Source organism: Pteronotus mesoamericanus, unplaced genomic scaffold, assembly GCF_021234165.1.
Source record: "Pteronotus mesoamericanus isolate MK-2021 breed Mesoamerican mustached bat unplaced genomic scaffold, CSHL_Meso_final scaffold_165, whole genome shotgun sequence".
Lineage (NCBI taxonomy): Eukaryota > Metazoa > Chordata > Mammalia > Chiroptera > Mormoopidae > Pteronotus > Pteronotus mesoamericanus.
In genome coordinates, this window is record NW_026555307.1 from 7,769,449 (window position 1) to 7,790,839 (window position 21,391).

Genomic DNA, 21,391 nt, shown 5'->3' on the forward strand with positions numbered 1-21,391 from the left:
AATCCAACAATGTGTACTGGCATAAAGACAAACATCTAGATCAGCAAAATAGAATAGAGAGCCCAGGAATAAACTCTCAGATATATGACCAAACGATTTTAGACTAGAGTGACAAGACCACTCACTAGGGGAAAGGGTTGGATCTTTAACATATGGTATTGGTAAATGTGGTTAGCCATGTGTAAAGGAATAAAGTTGGATCCTCACCTTATGCCATATATAAAACTTAACTCAAAATGGATCAAAAAACTGAATGTAAAACTCAAAAATATAAAACACCTAGAAGAAAACATGAGAAAAATTCATGACATTGGATTTGGCAGTGATTTCTGGGGTATGGCACCAGGGCAAAGGTAACCAAAGCAAAAATGAGAGTACATCACACTTAAAAATTTGTTTTCATTAAAGGATACAGTCAACAAAGTGTTTATTGATTTTTTAAAAAAATACAAGTTGCCCTGCTACGTGATAGGAATACATTTTCAAGTGTTATAAAGACATTTTCAACTGAGTAATCAAGAACATATGAATTGATGTTCTAATAGAACAGTTAGGAAAAAATTAAACTTGATTAGAAATTGGAGTGGTGTGAAGAGGAAGTGAGAACATTCCCTGGGCTGAGCAAAGCCCACATGCTTCTGTATCCCTGGGTCCAGCCCATACTTCCTGCCACTGTTGCCATTATGCCCAAGAAAAAGGCTGGAGGGGATGCTAAAGGAGATAAAGCTAAGGTGAAGAACGAAAAACGTCACTCCTCCAAAGCTATAAAAAGGCCCCTGCAAAGAAGGGAGAGAAGGTACCCAAAGGAAAAAAGGGAAAAGCTGATGCTGCCAAGGATGGGAATAACCTGTGGAATATGGAGATGCCAAAACAGACCAGGCACAGAAAGCTGAAGGTGCTGGAGATGCCAAGTGAAGTATGCGCATTTTTGATAACTGTATTTCTGGTGACTATATATAGTTTGAAACACTATTTTTTATTAACGTTTATAAAATGCAGAATTTTGTCTTAATTTTTTAAAGCTATGTTTTAGCAGACAGAGCACTTCATTGCTGGGTTTTTTTCGGGGAAGAACATACAGTTCTGACAGAATGTCTCCAAAGCTGGACTGACATGGGAGAAAAACACCTTTCCCTTTTAGTTTTGAGAGACTTCCTCTTGGTTCCTGGGAGGAGGGATCCCTTGATTTTGACACACATTAGCTGCCTTGCCACAAACACCTTGTGGTGTGGGAAAACTAGAATTTGTTTTTATGTCCTTTTCTCCCTCTCCACTTTAAGCATAAACTTGAGTCCCTTAAGCTCAGAAATCTGCTGGGACCTGACTCCCCCACCCCACCAAAAAAAAAAAAAAAATTGGTTACCAGTGTGTTTGGCAATCTGGACTTTCCAGTGTCTCTCCTGAGATGGAATCCCTCAAAAGAGTAGCAGTTCCCTTTTTAAATTATGGATCTACAGATTGATAATTTTGACATTTTCATTTCATTTTCTGAAAGTCAGAGTTGGCTTGTGAAAAGTTGTTAAAGAGCAACATGCTTAACGTGAAGTATCAACCCTCTAAACTTTCGCTGTTCAGAGCATCAAATGAAGACTTAATTGGGTTTTATAGTGGCTTTCTGATTTTGATAGTCCATTGAAGAAGGGAGTTTGAAAGTTATTTTGTACTGTTAACAATTGTCTGCCCATGTCCTGCCTGAAATACCATGATTGTTTATGAAAAGTATCTTTAATAAAGTTGGATACAATTTGGCTTGGAAAAAAAGAAAATAAAGAAATTGGGGAAATTAAAGAAAAAGATTACACTGAGGAGGTAGAGATAGCAAAGGGACTGGGAAGAAATGAGGCCATCTAAGTCAGTCCTAGTCCTAGAGGTCCATTGTATAGGTTAGCAGTCTTTGACAGTGTCTGTGACTCACTATAGTGCTCCAGAACTGCATGAAATTACAGTTGTTGTTTTATGCCACCCAGTTTATTGTACTTTGTTACACCAGCTCTAAGAAACTAACACAGAGGAGAATCATGGAAAAATGATACACACTCTTTTAAGTATTGTCTTTTCATTGAAAGATGTCATTCTTTTATCATTTTTGTTGCCTGCCATCTTTTCTTTTATATGGGTGTGGTGGTTTCTTTTTATAAACTTTGAGTGCTTGCTTTGGCAGCACATAAACTAAAATTGGAACAATATAGAGAAGATGAGCATAGGCCCTGTGCAAGGATGACATGCAAATTTGTGAAGCATTCCACATTTTGGGCCGTGCCCTAGTAGGCATCCTCATACCGTTTGATTAGATTGGAAGAAGTATGAGTCAAAGTACAATGTGTGGCACTTAATAGCAAAGAATCATGAGTTTTCACTATTAAAAAAACTGATGTAAGTCAATCTGTGAAATAAAAAAAAACTATTTTGAAATAATTATAGATCCACAGGAGGTAACAGAGAAACCTACAGGGAAGTCACATGTACCTTTCCTCTACCCTCCTCTGTGTACTGTTTCTCTACCCTCCCTCAACTGCCTTACATACCTATAGTATAATCTCATACTGAAAAATTGACATTGGTATGATCCAAAGGACTTATTCAGATTTACTCACTTGTGTGTGTGTATCACATATAGCTTTGTACCACCACTTCAGTAATCAAAATACTAGATTAGTAGCATCACCACAAGACTGTCATGTTACCTTGTTATAGTTACACCCATCCCTTTCTCTCTTATTCCTAACCTTTGGCAACCACTAATCTGTTCACATCTGTATAGTTATGTTATTTTATGAATGTTACATAAGTGGAACCCTGCAGTTTCTGTCCTTTTGAGATTGGCTTTTTACTTCTATCTCATATATTTTCACAAAAGGAAGATATGTTTATATAAACAGGAATACATAAATATTTGTTTATATATATTTCTTACATTTAGGTAAAAGTTTGTATGTGAAAATAACTCTGGGGTAAAGCTCAAGCATATAATTGCTAAGTGGTATAATAAGCCCATTTTTAGTTTGAAAGAAACTGCCAAATGATTTTCCATAATGGTTGTATTATTTTACATTCCTACCAGCAATATACGAGTGATCCAGTTTCACTGAATCCTAGCCAGCATTTGGTGCTATATCTCTTTTTCATTTTAGCCATTCTGATAGGTGGGCAGTTAATATCTCATTGTGCTTTTAATTTGAATTTCTATAATGGAATGTTATGTTGAACAATTTTTTATGTGTTTATTTGCTATCTATGCATCCCTTTCAGTTAAATGTCTATTCATATCTTTTATCTATTTTCTAATTTGATTTTTTTTTTTTACTGCAGAGTTTTCGAAGTTCTTTTTTTTTAAAAGATTTTATTTATTTATTTTTAGAGAGGAGAAGGGAGGGAGATAGATAACAAAACATTGATGTAAGAGAGAAACTTTGATACGTTGTCTCTAGTACATGCCATGACCAGGAACCAAACCTGCAACCCAGAATGTGCCCTGATGGGGAATTGAACCGGTGACCTTTCAGTTTGTGAGACTACACACAATCAACTGAGCTACACCAGTCATGGCTGAGTTTCCAGTTTTTTACATATTCTAGGTATGTGACATAAATATTTTCTCCGAGTTTATAATTTTCATCCATTTAACAGGGTCATTTGCAAAGCTGAAATTATTAATTTATGGCAAAGTTTAATTTATCCATTGTTATCTTATGAATTACGAGAGGATTTTTTGTTGTTTGTTTTTGGCGTCAAGTCTAAGAAACCTCAACCTATTCCTAGTTCCCAAAGATTTTCTTCTATGTTTCTTTTCTAGAAGTTTTATAGTTTTACATTTTTTATTTAAGTGTAATTTATTTTAAATTCATTTCTATAGAAGATGTGAGACTTTAAGTCATGGTTCCTTTTTTTGTCAATATATGTCCGGTTACTCCATCACCATTTATTTCAAAAGTTATCTTGTTCCATTGAATCATTTTTTCACCCTTGTCAGAAATTAGTTTGAGCACATTTGTCTGGCTCTATTTCTGAGTTTTTTATTCTGTCCATTGATCTTTATGACTGTTCCTGCCAGTGCCATACTTATTGCAATTATATAGTAAACTTAATAGTAGAGTAATGCTTTCCAATTCATTATTTTTCCATTATTTTGGCTGCCTATGGGGTCTTTTTCTTGGATTTAAATTCTAGAATAAGCTTGTCTGTGTCAACAAAGAGCTTGCTGAGATTTTCATAGGAATTATGTTAAATCTATAGATGAAGTTAAAGAATGTATATCTTTAACTCTGTTGAGTCTTCCAATCCATGAACACAGCATGTTCCTCCAGGTATTTTTCTTTAATTTGTTTTATTAGCATTCTATAATTTTTATCATACAGAATCTGTAAGTGTTTGTTAGTTTAACTAAGTATTTTTTTCTTTGGAGCCCTTATAAATGGTATAACATTTTTATTTTGGTTTCCACTTGCTTGTTGTCAGTATATAGAAATTCAGTTAACTGTATGTTGATCGTGTATTCTGTGACCTTATTCAACTCACTTAAAGACTTGAGTATATTACCTGAAACCATAAAATTCCAAGAAGAAAACATAGTAAGTTTGTTGACATCCTAACTTTTATATTCTTTTTATATTCTTGTTTTATATTGTTGGATATGTCTCCCTGGGCAAGAGAAACAAAAAAAGGAAGGAAAGAAATGGGACTACATCAAATTTAAAAGTTTTTACACAGCAATGAAACCTACAGTAAAATGAAAAGACAGCCTAGTGAATGTAAGAAGATATTTGCTGATGATAATTTGATAATGGATTAATATCCAAAGAATATAAAGCACTCTTACAACTGAAGGCCAAAAAAAAAAAAATAGATTAAAAATGGACAGAGGATCTTTTATAGGAACTTTAGACATTTCTTCAAGAAGGACATGCACATGGCCAATAGCCATATGAAAAGATATTCAACATCACTAATCATTAAAGCCACAATGAGATCTCACTCCATACCTGTCAAAACTGCTATTATGAATAAATCAATAATCAAAACTATTTCATAAAACAAAGTAAAAGCTCAAAATGACCTCTAGCTTGGCTTTGAGATGAGCAACTGCATCGCTTTTCTCCTTTCATGGTTCACCTTTTGTAGCACAGCAAAACTTGTAAGGAAAAGGGAATTGTGACATATAGGCCTTTTGTAGAGGCCAACAATTAGAACTAAAAATTAGAACACATTCTTCATAACTAGTGCAAACAATAATAAAAGGGAGCCAGTTCAAAATGGAGCTGGAGTTGCCACCAGAGGAACTGCCTTGTAAGTCTTATGCCTCAAACCTTGGAGTGTTAAAACAGGACAAAATGACTTTTGGACTGGGCATAAAGCAACATTGTGTCCCAGAGAACTGTTTGCAAAGATAGCAATAAAGCAGTTACTGTTATGAGTACTGGACTGAAAATTAAAAATATTGTTTAGCATTAACATCATTTTGTTAGCTGCACCAACAGAGATGATGTAATCTTTTCCCTTCCATTTCTCAGAAATACCCATTGCCTCTGTTTCATAATAGAACATTATTTGGGCTTCAGCATGAATTACTGATTCCCAAGTAGCTATTATTAACTTATCTCAAATAAATGCTTTTTGCCTCTCACTTTGACAGGTCTTTTTATTTTTAGGTTATCACTAGCAAGCCCCTATTATTTATATTAAATATCCCAAGATGGAAATTTGAGAAGGACTGGAATACTGTTGACCCTTCCCTGTTTCATAAAGGTGTACAGAAGCTTGGGACTGAAATCTGTTTCTATGTTCTCAACAGTTTTCTGTCAACAGAGCTATGAAAATGCTATGGATCTGCAACATGCAGCTTGCCCCCACAGAACTTTGAAAAGGAACATTAAGAGGAAGGAATCCTGTTGTTGGTGCCTCGTTATCATGTTTTCTCTGCGTTGGAGGAAATTCCAGCTTTAAAATTGCCATAATAAACACAGGGCTTTGCTTTTTCAGTTAGAACCGTCATTCCAGGACTCATATTGGACTTCCCTTTCATAGCCATTTTTGTGTAGCTAGCATTTCTCTGCAGTGTGGCTATAGGTGAAATGGCAGAGGCAGTGAAAACAAAACAAAACAAACAAACAGAAGAAAAACAAAACCCAGTGCAAAAAATTTCACGAAACTATGGAACTTAACAATTGACTCCAGAATAGGTTATACTTAAGGTACTGCATGCCTACTGTGTATTAAGCTCTAGCCTGGACAGTGGATACAGGATGCAATGAAGAAGGCAGCAGAGGTCATCATGGGGAACAAGGGCCTCAGAGTCTTTGACAGGTACAGATTGTGTCACATGGGGATCTTGTCCAGAGATTCCTCAGTCCCAGAACTGCAAAAATGAAGTTTTACCCACCTAAAAGTAACAAAAGCTAGATCAGGACAATTCTGATCATTCTCCAGTTCCAGTAGTGCTTTCAGAGGATCTCTTGGTCACAGTATAACACTTCACAGTCACAGCCTAATCAGGGCCAATCAAGCCTTCAAACCACGGAAACATCAGACACCTGGCCTAGACACACCACACACACCTCTTTATGAAATACAAGCACTCATAATCACATCCCATGCTGATGCAGTCATACAATCAAGTACACACACCCACAATTACCTTCCTCAGCACGTGACTCACATAGGCCTGAGAATCTTCCTTCCAGTTGCTGCACCTGTACTCGGAAACTCCGGGTATTCTGCATCCTTCTGCAACCCCGAACCCACTCTCACCTCAACTCACCACACAGACAATGGTGACAGCAAGGCTAACATAAAATGAACCATAGGTCAAAGTTCATTAGCTTCCCCAGAGCCTGTGAGAAAACGTAGTCCAAGCCAGAAAAGCGAGGACGATGATACAAGCACACGCGAGCCGCCACAGCTGCATCTCCACCGCTCCCAAGTGGCAGCTGCATGGTCTTCTGGGAGCTCCAGCCTATGTGGGAGTGCGCAGGCGCAAACGACTGACGCTTGGTCAGGGGAGAGGCTTGTGGATTTTAGGGACTCTGGAGGAGGAGGGAACTGGAAGCTCAGGGCTCGAAAGTCAGACTAGAGAAGCGGGACCCAGCAGGGAGGCGAAGGAGGAAAGCAGGAGTCCAAGCCGGGCCTGTTTGTTTTGAGAAGGGAACCGGATCTGGGACCGCGGTAACCAGACACTCAGATTTGTGTGAGTGGGACCCCAGGCGTGGTCCGTGGGCGTGACCCTGAGGTTGACAATCGAGTGTGACCTAGAGTGAGCTCCGCAAAGGGGAAATTTTGTTTTGACTCTGAAGAAGCGCCATCGCAATGAAAGCGGCCTCACAAAGGGGGAGGGGATGGTGGGGAGGGGGGGAGAGAGAGAGAGAGAGAGAGAGAGAGAAAGAAAGAAAGAGAGAATGGAGAGAATGTGGCCGCCTCATGTCCCAAATAGCTGCATTTTCGGTGCATGTTACTCAGAAGGTTAGGGAAGATTGTGTATGAAAAGTGGACGGAGTAGTACGCCTGCCTTTGTCTATTTTTACATTAGGTGTGAATCGTGTTTGAGGCTGTAGGTAATGACGGAGTAGTGAAAGTGGTTTGTAATGTAATTTTGTGACTTTACTTGAAATTATGTAATTAATGTGTTGTCCAAGGTTGTGAATAATATGTGAGGGTTATGGGATGCTGCTTTTCTGAAGTAAGTTTGATTGAATGTAAACGGTGCATGTGTTTGTAACCTACTGTTATTTTTATTTTTTTGTGATGGAGAAACTGCATGACCACTGTCTATATTTGGATACTTAAGATTTGATGATCTGAATAGTGTTTATTAATTCCCCGTCCAAACTTGTAACTCCGTAACAATTTAGTAAATAAAATAGAGGTGTAAGTATTTGAAAGGAAGAGGTAACAATTATATAATTCCCAAGTGGTAAGATCAATTGCAGGGAAACACCATATGAACTAAAATCAATGTGTTAAAATGAATAGTGTTTCATGGGTAAAATGCTGCAAAAAAAAAAAAAAAGAAACTTTCATGTATAATTAGTGCTTTCAACACTGATATATAAGTGAGGTTTCCTGCTTCTGGATGAAATTGATGGCAAGGTTAATAGCTTCTTCAGGCATTTAAGATAATAAAGAATATTTGGTACACTTAATCACAAGGCCAATCTCTTTTTAGAAATTAAAAGTCATTTGCAAATTAAAATATTCACTGTATCAGTCAATACTTCAGACTTAGGAAAACATCCTTTCTGCCTGGAAGCCTACAGAGTGGAAAAATCAATTTCTTTTCTATTTCTACTAATTTTCTATTTCCTATACTACTAAAAAGTGTTGCTTATTAGTTAATATTTAAATCTATTAAAGCGATTAGAAAATTAGTAATAAATAATTTTCTATAACTGTGCATATTAAGTAGTGTGAAACAGCAAGGAACATATAGCAAGCACTCATGGAGAAAGCCAAAGTGGGGAAGGATTGAGGGAGGGAGAAAGGGGAGGGGGGCAGGGGAAAGTGGTGGGGGGGAAGGCAGAGACAAATGTATTTGAAAAAATAAATTAATTAATTAAAAATAGATGAAGTAGAGAAATAGAAAGTCCAGATATTCTTACGCAGATAAGTATGTACTAAATGGTAAAGATTGCATTCCACATCACTTGAGAAATACGGATTATATGTTATGTAGTATTGCTAAACAACACTGGAAAAAATCTTCACAAAGCAAAAACACTTTTTTTTGAAGATTTTTTTCCTTTTGAAAATTTAATTTTTAATGCATTTTTTCCCATTACCATTTAGTCCCCTTAAACCTCCCCAGTAATCATCACACTGTTGTCCATGTCCATGAACACTTTAGTAATCATATGAATAACTAAGAAAAATTATTTGCAACTTTGAGTAGATAAAGGGTTAATTTATTAAATTAAAAAAATTATCAACCAATTAGGAAATAAAAAACCATGAGAAAAAGGGACATAGTATAAGAAGGTGACATCACAGAAAAGAAATAAAAGCTTCTTTAAACTTATCTTTTAAATTTTTATTTATTGATTTTTAGAGAGAGAGGCATCAATTGCTTATTCATTGATTGATTCTTATATGTGCTCTAACTGGGGATTGCACCCATAACCTTGGCGTATCAAGATGACACTTTAACCAACTTAGCTATCTGGTCAGGGCCTTCCTTAAACTTTTTAAAAGGAGCTTATGCTCACTCACAAAAAGGAATGTGTAAATTAGAATTATAATATTGATATCAGGTTGAAAAATTATTGTCAGCTAGCAGCATTCATCAACATGTAGGGAGGGAGGTATGTATATGCCCTTCTGGTGACAGTGTAAATTGGTAGAAAATATGTGAAGAATAATTTGGAAATATATAATAAACCCATCCTCTATAGGAGATGAAGGTAGACCTGTAGAGGGAAAAGCACAATGTTCCCTCTCTCTAAGCCACAAGAGCCCAGAATTTACTCTGCCCAAAGAGATCAGGTTTCTGGTATTGGTGAGGAAGCAGGGTTTGTCCAGTTTTCCCACTATTCTATGTTCTGGATTTGTGTGGGATACACAGAGTAGATAAGTGCTGAAACAGTGAAATTGATGTAGATTTTAACTGAGTTATTCTGGGAGATCCAAGTCAAATATGGTTTCACTTGGTTCCTTGTATCTTCCCATCTCTGCCTTCCAAGGACTCTTCCCTTTCCAAAAGAAGAGTTCAAAAGAGAAGGTTCATCTCTTGCAAATCTCACAGCTATGCCTCAGGTAAGATGATATTTCCTCTCTTTCTGAAATAACTTTTTTTCAGATTATATGGACATTTATTTTCCTATCCTTAATTTTGCTGGATGTTGAGATTTGCTTCCGTGAAACTAGTTTCCAGTAAGGCCCAGGTTGGGTGAGGCAAGCAAGTGGCCTGGGTGCATAATTTAAGGAATACTTTTAGAGCTGTACATCCCTCAATTTTGCACTGTAGGTACCTTGTCTACCTCACCCTAGTTGCAGCCATGTTTCCAATTTCTGCTCCAAGCAGAAAACTTTAAGCCTTCCCCAAGTGCACATTCTAGTTATAGCCAAAGTTCACATATAGAGTGGGTATATCATCATCATTTCCTTTCTGTCCTCTCAAAAAAGTACTGCTGGAACAGAAATGTATTATCTTGATTTAAATGAGAATATATTACTTGAATAAATCTAGTCTAGACACTGATTTGGAATCTAAGTTGTAAGGAGTAAAGGTACAAAAATGGAAAAACCTTGATTTTCCCCACTGACCTAGGTTTTGAAGTTAATAGACCACATTGTTAGTTTATGGTAAGGTGTCCTGTTTTATGAGGCTTTCAGATACAGATTTACTCGCAAGCTTGTCAGAAATCTGAGATTTTGCATTTCTCCTTTCCAATCCTCCCATTTTATCTATGTCTGCCAGCAATTTCTACAAACTGTGGCCTGCCAGTTGAAAACCTTTCCAGTATTCCAGTGCTGTTATAATTGTATTTTTAGTTTCTTCTAATTTTTATATATGAGTACAAGAGAAGGAAAGGCATATGTTTGTCCACTCTTAAAATATTCTACTCTTGAATCAAAGGTGGAACATTGTCCTGTTTTCATGTTTTTTCCTCAAAAAATTTATCTTCATTAACCAATCTTTATAATGTTGGTTTTCCAAAGATACTAATTGATTCTTTTCTCTTCACTATCTTTTTCTCTATTCACAATCAGATTAACTCTAACGGTTATACTGATCTGATTCTAGTGACTCTCAAATACCTCTCTCCATCCTAGAACCATATACCCAACCTCCAACAGCTATCACCACCTGTGTGTTCCATGGTCAAATGGAACTTCAAATACATTTCCAAGGCTTATCTCATTACCTCCTTTAGAACAGTTTATATTTTCTTCTGTTTCCCATTTCCACTTCCTTGTTCCAGCACCTACCCAGTTGCTTATGCAGATAACTGATGAGCCATGCCTCTTTTTCCACTCTACAACCGATTTATGACCAATTCTGGTGCAACTCATCATAGCAACCAGTGGTTCCCTGTCTAGACCACTAATAACACCAAATCTAGGAGACATCTCTAACAGTGACTGTTTAATTGTTTTTCTCACCTAACATATCTCAAGTCTTCTCTAGTCAAGAGTATTGCCTCTAGTCCTGACCAACATGGCTCAGTTTGTTAGGCATCATCCTGTAAAACAAAAGGTCAGTGGTTTGATTGCTGGTCACAGAACATGCCTGGGTTGTGGGTTCAGTCCCTGGTTGGGGCATGTGGGAGAGGCAATTGATCGCTGTTTCTCTCTCACACCCATGTTTCTTTCCCTTTCTTTCTCCCTTCCTTTCCCTATCTCTAAAAATAAATATTAAAATCTTTAAAAACATAAGTAAAATCTTTAAAAAGAGTACTGCCTCTAAAGTACACAATTTATCACATATGTGTTGACTTAATATTTTTTCATTTCCTTTTTATTGCATAATACAGCAGACCTAAAGTGGAGTTTGTATTGCAATGGAATGTATAAGAATGTACTGAATGGGAGGAAAACACTACAGTTTACATTCAGGAGCAGTAGTCATTAACAATGTGGATTGCCATTAATGCCTACTGATGGTTTATAAATAAATACTAATCTCTTTGGAGCAAGCTCAGTAAGTTTTTAAGACCATTTCTGTATAGGAAAAAATCCATTATTATTCCATAAATAATACCCACTGCCTACTTCCATATACCTTTTTCTTCTTAAGGCTCAAAAACTCTTTTTCTTAAAAGATTATATTTATTTATTTTTAGAGAGAGGGGAAAGGTAGGAGAGAAACATTGATGTGTGAGAGAAACATCTATCCATTGCTTCTCACATATGTCCAAACTGGGGACCAAACCTGTAACCCAGGCATGTGTCCTGACCAGGAATCGAACTGGTGACCCTTTGCTTTGGAGAACGACACCCAATGAACGGAACCACATTAGTCAGGGCCCAAAGACTCTTTCTTAACAAACTGTGTCTTTTGCTCCTTCCTGAATTTACTAACTGGTTTTTCTCTCCCCACAAATTTTAAAAGCTGATGCCCTCTATTCCTACACAACAAATTCATTGTGAATTCAAAATTTTTATGTCCTCAATGAAGCCTTTAGATAAAAAATGAAATTTTTGTTCACTTTGTAGCGCTTTCCCTTGTACATATTTCTGTTCTTGCCTATGTGATATATATTGAATATATGTCTTTACATGCAAGTCCTCTCTCTTAGCCTGCAACTTCCTATTATTGTGGTCAGAGTTATGTTCATTTTGGTCCACCAGGCAACTAGTCACATTCAAGGCAAATAGTACATTCTCATATATATTTAGCTTGAGATAAGTAAATACACTTGAATGTATTTTCAGAGAGAATGTCTGCAATATTAAAAAAAAAAAATAAGAGGACTAGTTTGACCACTGAACATGGACAAAACTAGGTCTCCAATATCTAGTTTTCACTAGTTCCAATCACATTAGGATGAACTAGAATATGCCCTTACAGGGATCAGTGTCATTCAAGGATGTGACTGTGGACTTCACCCAGGAGGAGTGGCAGCAACTGGACACTGATCAGAAGGCCCTATACAGGGATGTCATGTTGGAAAACTATTGCCACCTCGTCTCTGTGGGTAAGGAAAACTCTTTGAATCTTTCAGTGTCAGCATCTTCTTTCAAGAGTTTCTGAAGCTTAATAGAACTTTGAATTTCAGGAAACAGAGGTGATGAATTTCTTTTTGTTAGCAGAAAATATGGCTATGTTCTCACTTGCCTAGTGCAAGGTATTAACTTGCATGCTATTTGAAGGTATATGTATGAATGTATACCTGTCTGCTGCCTTGAAGCTGTATCTTTCTCTTCCTTCAATGGTTTTGAAGCCCAAGGAGGTTAGATTAAGTCTCATTTTAAAAAAAATTTTATTGAGTTTATTAGGTGATATTGGAAATAAAATTTTTATTGAATTTATTGGGGTGACATTGGATTCAGGTATACAATTCTATAATATATCATCTGTATATTGAATTGTTTGTTCACCACCCCAAGTTAAGTCTCCTTCCATCACCATTTATGTCCCCTTTACCTTTGTCTACTGCTTCCTACCTCCCTTTCCCTCTTGCAATCACCATATTGTTGTCTGTATCTATGAGTTTTTTTCCTTTGCTTAATTCCTTCACTTTTTTCACTTAGCCCCCAACCCTCTCCCCCTCTGACTGCTGTCACAGCCTGTTCTCTGTATCTATGAGTCTGTTTCTACTTTGTTAGTTTATTTTGTTCATTAGATTCTATATATAAGTGAAATCATATTGCACTTGTCTTTTTCTTACTGGATTATTTCACTTAGCATAATACTCTCTAGATCTATGTTGTTGTAAAAGGTAAGGTTTTCTTCTTACTTATTACATTGTGTAAATGTACCACATCTTTTTTATCCACTCATCTACTGATGGGCACTTGGGAAGCTTCCAAGTCTTGGCTATTTTAAATACCACTGTAATGAACATAGGGGTGCATATATTCTTTCAAATTGGTGTTTCAGATTTCTTTGGATAAATTTCCAGAAGCAGAATTGCTTGGTCATAAGGTAGGAATCATGCTACCTGATATCAAACTATACTGCAAGGCTATAGTAATCAAAACAGCAGGGTACCAACATAAAAACAGACATAGATCAATGGAACAGAATAGAGAGCCCAGAAATAAGTCTCATTTTTTATCATTAGGGTTTCACATGACTAAGCCTGATATGATCCGCAAGTTGGAAAAAGGAGAAGAACTATGGACAACAGAGAGAATTTTTTCAAGTCAGAGCTATTTAGGTAAGTCTGTACAGATAAAGAGCAGTTGACTCAGGTAGCTGACACCTTGAACGTTTTTAGAGATATATATGTTTTTTTAATTGTGGTAAAGTACATATAACATAAAATTTACCATCTTAACCATTTTAAGCTGTAGTTCAGTGGCATTAACTACATTTATATGGTTTAGTGCAACTATTATCACCATCCATTTCTCGAACTCTTTCTGTCTTTTAGACCTGAAATTCTGTGCTCATCAATCAATAGCTCTCATTATCCCTGCCACCTTTGCCTCTGGCAACCAACTCTACTTTCTGTCTTTGTGAATCTGATTACTTATAGGTATTTCATATAAGTGGAATCATATGGTATTTGTCCCTTTTGTGACTGGCTTATTTAACTAAACATAATGTCCTTAAGGTTCATCCATATTGTAGTACGTATTTCCTTCTTTTTAAGGCTGACTAATATTCCATTGGATGTATGTATCACATTTAGCTTATTCATTCATTTTTCAGTGCACACTTGGGTAGCTTCCACCTTTTGGCTTCAATGAATGTGGGTGTACAAATATCATTTGAGTCATCGTTTTTAGTTCTTTTGGGTATATAACTAGAAGTAGAATTGGTAGATCATACAGTAATTCTGTTTAATTTTTTTTCATTCTTTTTCTTGTTGTTCAATTACAGTTGTCCCACTTTACCCCTGTTGCTCTCCCCGACCCTCGCACCCATCCACTCCCATATTCAATCTTCCACCCCCATTGTCCATGCCCATGGGTACTTTATACATGTTCCTTGACTTTCCCCTTCCCCTTCTTACCCCATTATCCCTCTCCTTTGTCTCCTCTGGTCCCTGTCAGTTCTTTATTTCCATGTCTCTAGTTCTATTTTGCTCATTAGTTTATTTTGTTGGTTAGGTTCCACTTACAGATGAGATCATATGGTGTTTGTCTTTTGTCGCACCTGACTTATTTCACTTGCCTGACTTATTTCACTTAGCTTGATATTCTCCAGTTCCATCCATGCTGTTGCAAGGGTAGGAACTCCTTCTTTCCTTCTGCTGCATAGTATTCCATTGTGTAAAGGTACCACAGTTTTTTGATCCATTAATCAACTGATGGGCACTTGGGCTGTTTCTAGCACTTGGCTATTGTAAATTACGCTGCTATGAACATTGAGGTGCATAGGTTCTTTTGACTTGGTATTTCAGGATTCTTAGCCAGCAGTGGAATTGCTGGGTAAAAAGGCAGTTCCATTTTTAGTTTTTTGAGGAAATTCCACACTGCTTTCCACAATGGCTGTACCAGTCTGCATTCCTACCAACAGTATACTAGGATTCCCTTTTCTCTACAATCTCACCAGCACTTGTTTGTTGATTTATTAATGATGGTCATTCTGACCAATGTGTATTCTGCTTTTGTTTTTGCAGCCTAGATGTGTCTCTTGAAGGCAGCATATGGTTGAATTTTGTTTTTTTGGTCCAGTATACTACTCTCTGACTCTCTAATGGTGAATTCAGCCCATTTACATTTAGGGTCTCATTTGTGTATTCTTTCCTTCATATCCCTTGCCATAGAGGGTAGTATGTCAGTGAAAATGTTGCTGTGTGGGATATAGGAAATATCCTGCCTCTGTCCTCCTCTAGGACGTTAATGGTGGCACGGCTTACATTTAAGTCTTTTGTCCATCTTTAGTTTATTATTATGTATGGTGTAAGTTGGTGATCTAGTTTAATTTTTTTGCATATGCTTGTCCAGATCTCCAAACACCATTTATTGAAGAGGTTATCTTTACTCCTTTTTATACTCCTGTCCCTGTTGTCAAATATTAATTGACTATAGTGACATGGATATATTTCTGGGCTCTGTATTCTGATCCATTGGTCTATCTGTTCTTGTGCCACCACCAGACTGTTTTGATTACAGTGACCTTGTAATAGAGTTTGATGTCATATTGCGATCTCTCCTACTTTGTTCTTTTTTTTCAAAATTGCTGCAGCTATTTGGGGTCATTTATGGTTCCATGTAAATTTTTGAAATGTCTTTTCTATGTCTGTGAAATACATCATTGGTGTTTTAATAGGGATTGTGTTGAATCTATAAATTGCTTTGGGTAGTGTGGACATTTTCATTGGCCTTTATTATGTTGAGGTATGCCCCCTTTATTCCCACTCTGCTGAGTGTTTTTATCATAAATGGGAGCTGCACCTTATCCAATGCCTTTTTCACATCTATTGATGTGATCATGTGATTTTTCTCTTTCCTTTTGTTTATGTGGTGTATTACCTTTATTGATTTGTGATAATTATACCATCCTTGCGCTCCTGGGATGAATCCTAGTTGATCACAGTGTATGATCTTTTTAATATATTGCTGGATGTGGTTTGCCAACATTTTGTGAGAAATTGGCGTGTATGTTCATCAGAGATATTGGCCTGTAGCTTGCTTTCTTTGTTTTGTCTTTTTCTGGTTTTGGGATCAGGATGATGCCGGCCTCATAAAAACAGTTTTGGAGTCTTTATCTCTTCTTAGAGTTTTTGGAATAGTGTGAGAAAGATTGGGGTTAGCTCTTCCTTAAATGTTTTCTAAAATTCTCCTGTGAAACTGTCCAGTCCAGGGTATTGTGTGCCCGGAGTTTTTTGATTACTGCTTCGATTTCATCAGCTTCTATTGGTCTGTTCAGGCTTTCTGCTTCTACTTGATTTGGTTTTGGAAGATTATATTTATCTAGAAATTTGACCATTTCACCCAGGTTTTCAAATTTCTTGACATATGGTTGTTCGTAGAAATTTCTTGCAATCCTTTGTATTTCTGTGGTATTAGTTGTAATCTCTCTTCTTTCATTTCTGATTTTATTTATTTGTGTCCTCTCCCTTTTTTTCCTGATGAGTCTGCTTAAAGGCTTATCAATTTTGTTTATCTTTAAAAGAACCAGCTCCTGGATTTGTTGATCCTTTGAATTGTTCTTTTAGTTTCTATGTCATTCATTTCTGCTCTTATCTTGATTGTTTCCTTCCTTCTGCTTTCTCTGGGCTTTGCTTGTTGTTCTTTCTCCAGTTCTTGTAGATGTAGGGTTAGGATGTTAATTTGAAATGTTTCTATCTGTTTTAGGTAGGCCTGTATTGTTATGAATTTCCTTCTCTGGTATGCCTTCACTGTGTCCCATAGGTTTTGGACTGTTGTGTGTTTATTTTCATTTGTTTCCAGAAATGTTTTGATTTCTTCCTTGATCTCATTGTTAACCCATGCATGAGTAATAGCATGCTATTCAGTGTCCATGAGTGTAAAAGTTTTTGAGTTTTTTCCTTGAGGTTGGCTTTTAATTTCAAGCCCCTGTTGTCCGAGAAAATGCTTGTTATGATTCAATTTTCTTGAATTTGTTGAGGCTTGTTTGGTGTCTTATCATGTGGTCTATTTTTAAAAATGTTCCATGTGCATTTGAAAAGGATGTATTTTGCTTCTTGGAATGAAAAGTTCCACATATATTAGTTAAATCCATTTGATCTAGTGTTTTTCAGTGCTACAATATTGTTGTTGATTCTTATTTGGAATATCTATCCCTTGTTGACAGTGGGGTGTTAAAATCCTCTAGTATAAGAGTGTTGTTGTCTATATCTTTCTTGAAGTCCTCCAAGATTTTGCTTATATATTTGGGTACTCCTGTGTTGGATTCATATATGTTTACAATGTTTATATCTTCTTGGTGTAATCTGCCCCTGACTATTACAAATTTTTCTTATCCGTCTCTTTTTATGCCCTCGTTTTGAAATCTAGTTTCTAAGTATTGCTACCTCATTTTTTTTTCTTGTCCCTTTGCTTGGAATATTTTTTTTCCCAACTTTTCTCTTCAGTCTGTGTAGTTCTTTTGTTCTGAAGTGGGTCCCTTGTATAGAGCATATATGTGGGTTATGTTTCCTTATCCATTCAGCTACCCTATGTCTTTTCACTGGAGATTTTAGTCCATTTACATGTAAGGTTATTATTAATAGGCACTTATTCACTTACATTTTTTTACCTTTGTACCTGTGTTCCTTCTCTCTCTCTCTTCTCCTTCATCTTCTTAAACAGTCCTTTTGACATCTCTTGCAATCCTGATTTGCTGGAGGTGTGTTCTTTTAGCCTTCTTTTGTCTAGGAAAGTCATTATTTTGCTCTCCATTTTAAATGACAGTCTTGGGGGGCAGAGTAGTCTTAGTTGCAGGCCTTTGATTTTCATTACTTGGACTATTTCTTGCCATTCTCTTATCACTCGTAGATTTTCATTGAGAAATCAGCTGCAAGCCTTATTGTAGCTCCCTTGTATGTTACCTCCTGTTTTTCCAGCCTTGCCTTTAAGATTCTCTCTTTGTCTTTAAAATCTGGCATTTTAATTATGATGTGTCTTGGAGTGGGCCTCAAGGTTCATCTTTATTGGAGCCCTCTCTGCTTCCAGAACTTGAGTGACTTTTCCCCTCACCAAATTAGGGAAGTTTTCCATTATTTTTTTCCAAACAGGTTTTCTATCTCTTGCTCCTTGTCTTCTCCTCTTATATTCCTATGATGCGAATGTTACATTGTGTGTTGTCTTGAAGTTCCCTTAAACTATCTGTGTTCTTTTTGAGATTTTTTTCGTTTTGTTTCTCTGCCCAGGTATTTCTTTCTACATTGTGTTCTAGCTCTCTGATTTTGTCCTCTGCATCACCTAGCATGCTTTTATTTTTTTTATTTATGTATTTTTTGAAAGATTTTATTATCTTTATTTTTAGAGTGTGTAGGGACAGGTAAAGAGAGAAACATCAATGTGTGGTTGTCTCTTGAGTGCCCCCTACCGGGGACCTGGTCTGCAACTCAGGCATGTGCCCTAGACTGAGAATCAAACTGGCAACCCTTTGGTTTGCCAACTGGTTCTCAGTCCACTGAGTTACACCAACTAGGGCTCATCTAACATGCTTTTAATTCCTTCTAGTATATTTTTAATTTCAGATATAGTATTCTTCATTTCTTCCTGGTTCTTGTTCATAGTTTCTATTTCCTTTTTTATACTGCTTTAGTTCCCACTCAGTTACTTTTAGTTGTCACCAAGTTCCTTGAGCATCCTTATAACCATTTTTTAAAAATTCTGTGTCTGATAGATTGTTTGCCTCCATTTCATTTAGCTCTTTTTCTGATGATTCCTTCATTCCTTTTGATTGGGGGTTCTTTCTTTGTCTCCCCATTTTAGGTGACTCTTTTTGTTTCTGCATCTCAGAATGCTCTGCTTTGCCTGCCTGTCTTCCTGGGTTGGACTGCTGTGGTAGGAGTGCTGTGGGACTCAGTGGTGCAGTTTCTTTGATCTCGTGATCTGAATGCCCTAGGGTGGCCTTTTCTTCTGTTTGTGTGGGCTCTGTTGTTATATCTGGGCTTATCTTGTTGGTGGCTCGTTTGTTGTTGGGTTCTCCCCTCCAGCTGGCTGACTGGTAGTCACAACTCCTGCCATCTCTTGTATGACATTGTACAAGTGTTGGTTAACAAAATAATATTACCAGAAAACCAAATCCATAGCAGCAAAAACAAACAAACAAAAACCCATACTACATCAGCAATATTAATAGCAATTGAACAAAGATTAATGAAGGTAGAGAGAGATTAAGAATATTATGAGATAGGAAAAAGGGAATATGAGATAACTAAGAGAGAAAAATGATTTTGAGTGGGAAGATGGAGGAGAAATAATAAGAGTAGGGAATAGAAATGAGTTGAAGAAGGGAGAGAAAGTTTAAAATGTAAGTAAGTCAGGTAGGGTCAATGGCAAAAATGGAGTAAGAAAAGGGAAGAGTATATTATGAGGTGTGATGTAAAATTAAAAATATTGAACTAACGGGAACAAAATTGCTGAAAAACCACAGCATGGTCAATAACAATGACAGCTGAGCAAAGATTAATATTGGTGGAAAGGGTATAAGAATATCGTACAAAAGAGAAAAGTGAAAGTGAGATATCTACAGTAAAGAAAAGTGATTTTGAAAGGATGAAGGAGGAAAAATAATAAGAGTAAGGAATAGAACCCAGGCTAAGAAAGTGGAAAAAATAAAATAAAATTCCTAACTCTACAGATCAAGGGCAGGGGGAAGGCAAAATGGAGTTAGACAGGGAGAGTAAGCCTTTGGGATATAAAGTACAAACAAGTAGTGAAAAAATAGGAATTCCTTTGGAGAAGAATAGCAATAACCATGATATCCTTGCCCAATTAGCCACACTTTATAAAGGAAAGAAGACTATTATAAGAGGGGATAAAAGGAAGTGAGCTGACCAAAGAAAGGAAGAATGCTTTTGTGAAGATAGACGGAGGAGAAATAAGTAAGAGCGGGAAATAGGAACATATCGTAATGTGAGAGAAAATAAAGTTTACAACAATAAGAAAGGTCAGGAAGAAGGCAAAATGGAGTAAGGCCAGGGAAGGGTGCTATGTGGGATTTGAAATAACAATAATATGAGCAAAACATGTAATCTGAATAAAAAGAGTAAAAAATGAAAGACCAAGAATGGTTAGTTGTAATACAATTGAAGCAAAAGAAGAAATACTAAAAGACTATGTGAAAGGAAAAAAAAGAGAAAGAAAAACAACTTTTAAACAAAAACAATTTAAGGTGTAAGGAAGAGCAAGGTGAAATTCATCTCAGCTGTTGGTGTTCACCTGCTGACTTCTTTCTGGATCCATCTTTTTTTTTTTTTTTTTTTTAATGAGCTCGGGGTCTGGGGTTGTTGTCCAACTTCTGGCAACAGCACCTACATCTTCACCTGCCTTTTAAGGGAGATTCTGTTGTGATTGAGAGGCTGAGTCCTCTGTATCTCCTCTGGGAAGCACTGTTCATTCTTATGGGAAAATTGTTGGGTGCATTCCTCCTGCTCCTACACTTCCCATCTTATTCTGCTCCAGCTTATTTCCAATAATGTACAGTTTCTGTTTAAAAAGCTTCCATTTCACAAGGGCAGGGAACGATCTATGTAAGAGTGTCAGCTCTCTCCTGTTTGGTTTAGACAGAAGCTCTGTGTGTGAGCCAAGGCTGGGCAGCACCCTGAATCCCCCTTGCTACACACTTTCTGAACTCCTTGCTTTGATGGCCTCAGTGAAACAGGGCCCTAGGACCCAGTGTACTTTGTCTCCCTGTGAGGAGTTCAGTATAGTCCCTTGTAGGCATTCTTCTTGCTGTCTTACTCTTGCTCAAAATGCCTCCTGCAGAGTTGTTAAGTCTGCCCAGCCAGTTTTAGAGATCTTCTGTGCCCCGCACCCCTCCCCAACTCCTGCAGGAGGTGGGAGCTGAGAGCTGGGCTCAACCTTTCCTTCCCAGAGGTTCTACCAAGGAATAGGGCCCTGTCACCTTAAATATTCTCAGGTGCACAGTTCCCAGTCCACCACCCTCACAGCACACCGTGGCCTGCACTGTCCACCCTGCATAGCTACACCAGGCTGGGGTAGTCTGAGGCTGAGAAACCACCTTGCTTTGTACCCCTTTGATCAATCCACCTAGCTGTATTGAGTGGGAGCAAATCGTGCCCACAAAGCTCCCTTCCTGTTGGCAGGGCAGCTGCATGTGCAGGATCCCTGCCCAGCACAGCCTAGCTCCCCTTTTAAAAATTGTCTCTGG

General features: G+C 37.2%; 1 protein-coding gene, 1 non-coding gene and 1 pseudogene across 2 annotated transcripts in view; all 3 read left to right on the forward strand.

Moving 5' to 3' along the window:
• The window catches only part of LOC129083212 (zinc finger protein 420), a 367,495-nt gene that overhangs the window by 152,671 nt on the left and 193,433 nt on the right, over positions 1-21,391 (forward strand). The window lies entirely within an intron of this gene.
• Positions 576-1,063, forward strand: LOC129083216 (non-histone chromosomal protein HMG-17-like; annotated as a pseudogene).
• Positions 2,146-2,252, forward strand: LOC129083242 (U6 spliceosomal RNA). The gene has a single exon (XR_008530470.1). It is a non-coding gene; the product is annotated as a U6 spliceosomal RNA (small nuclear RNA).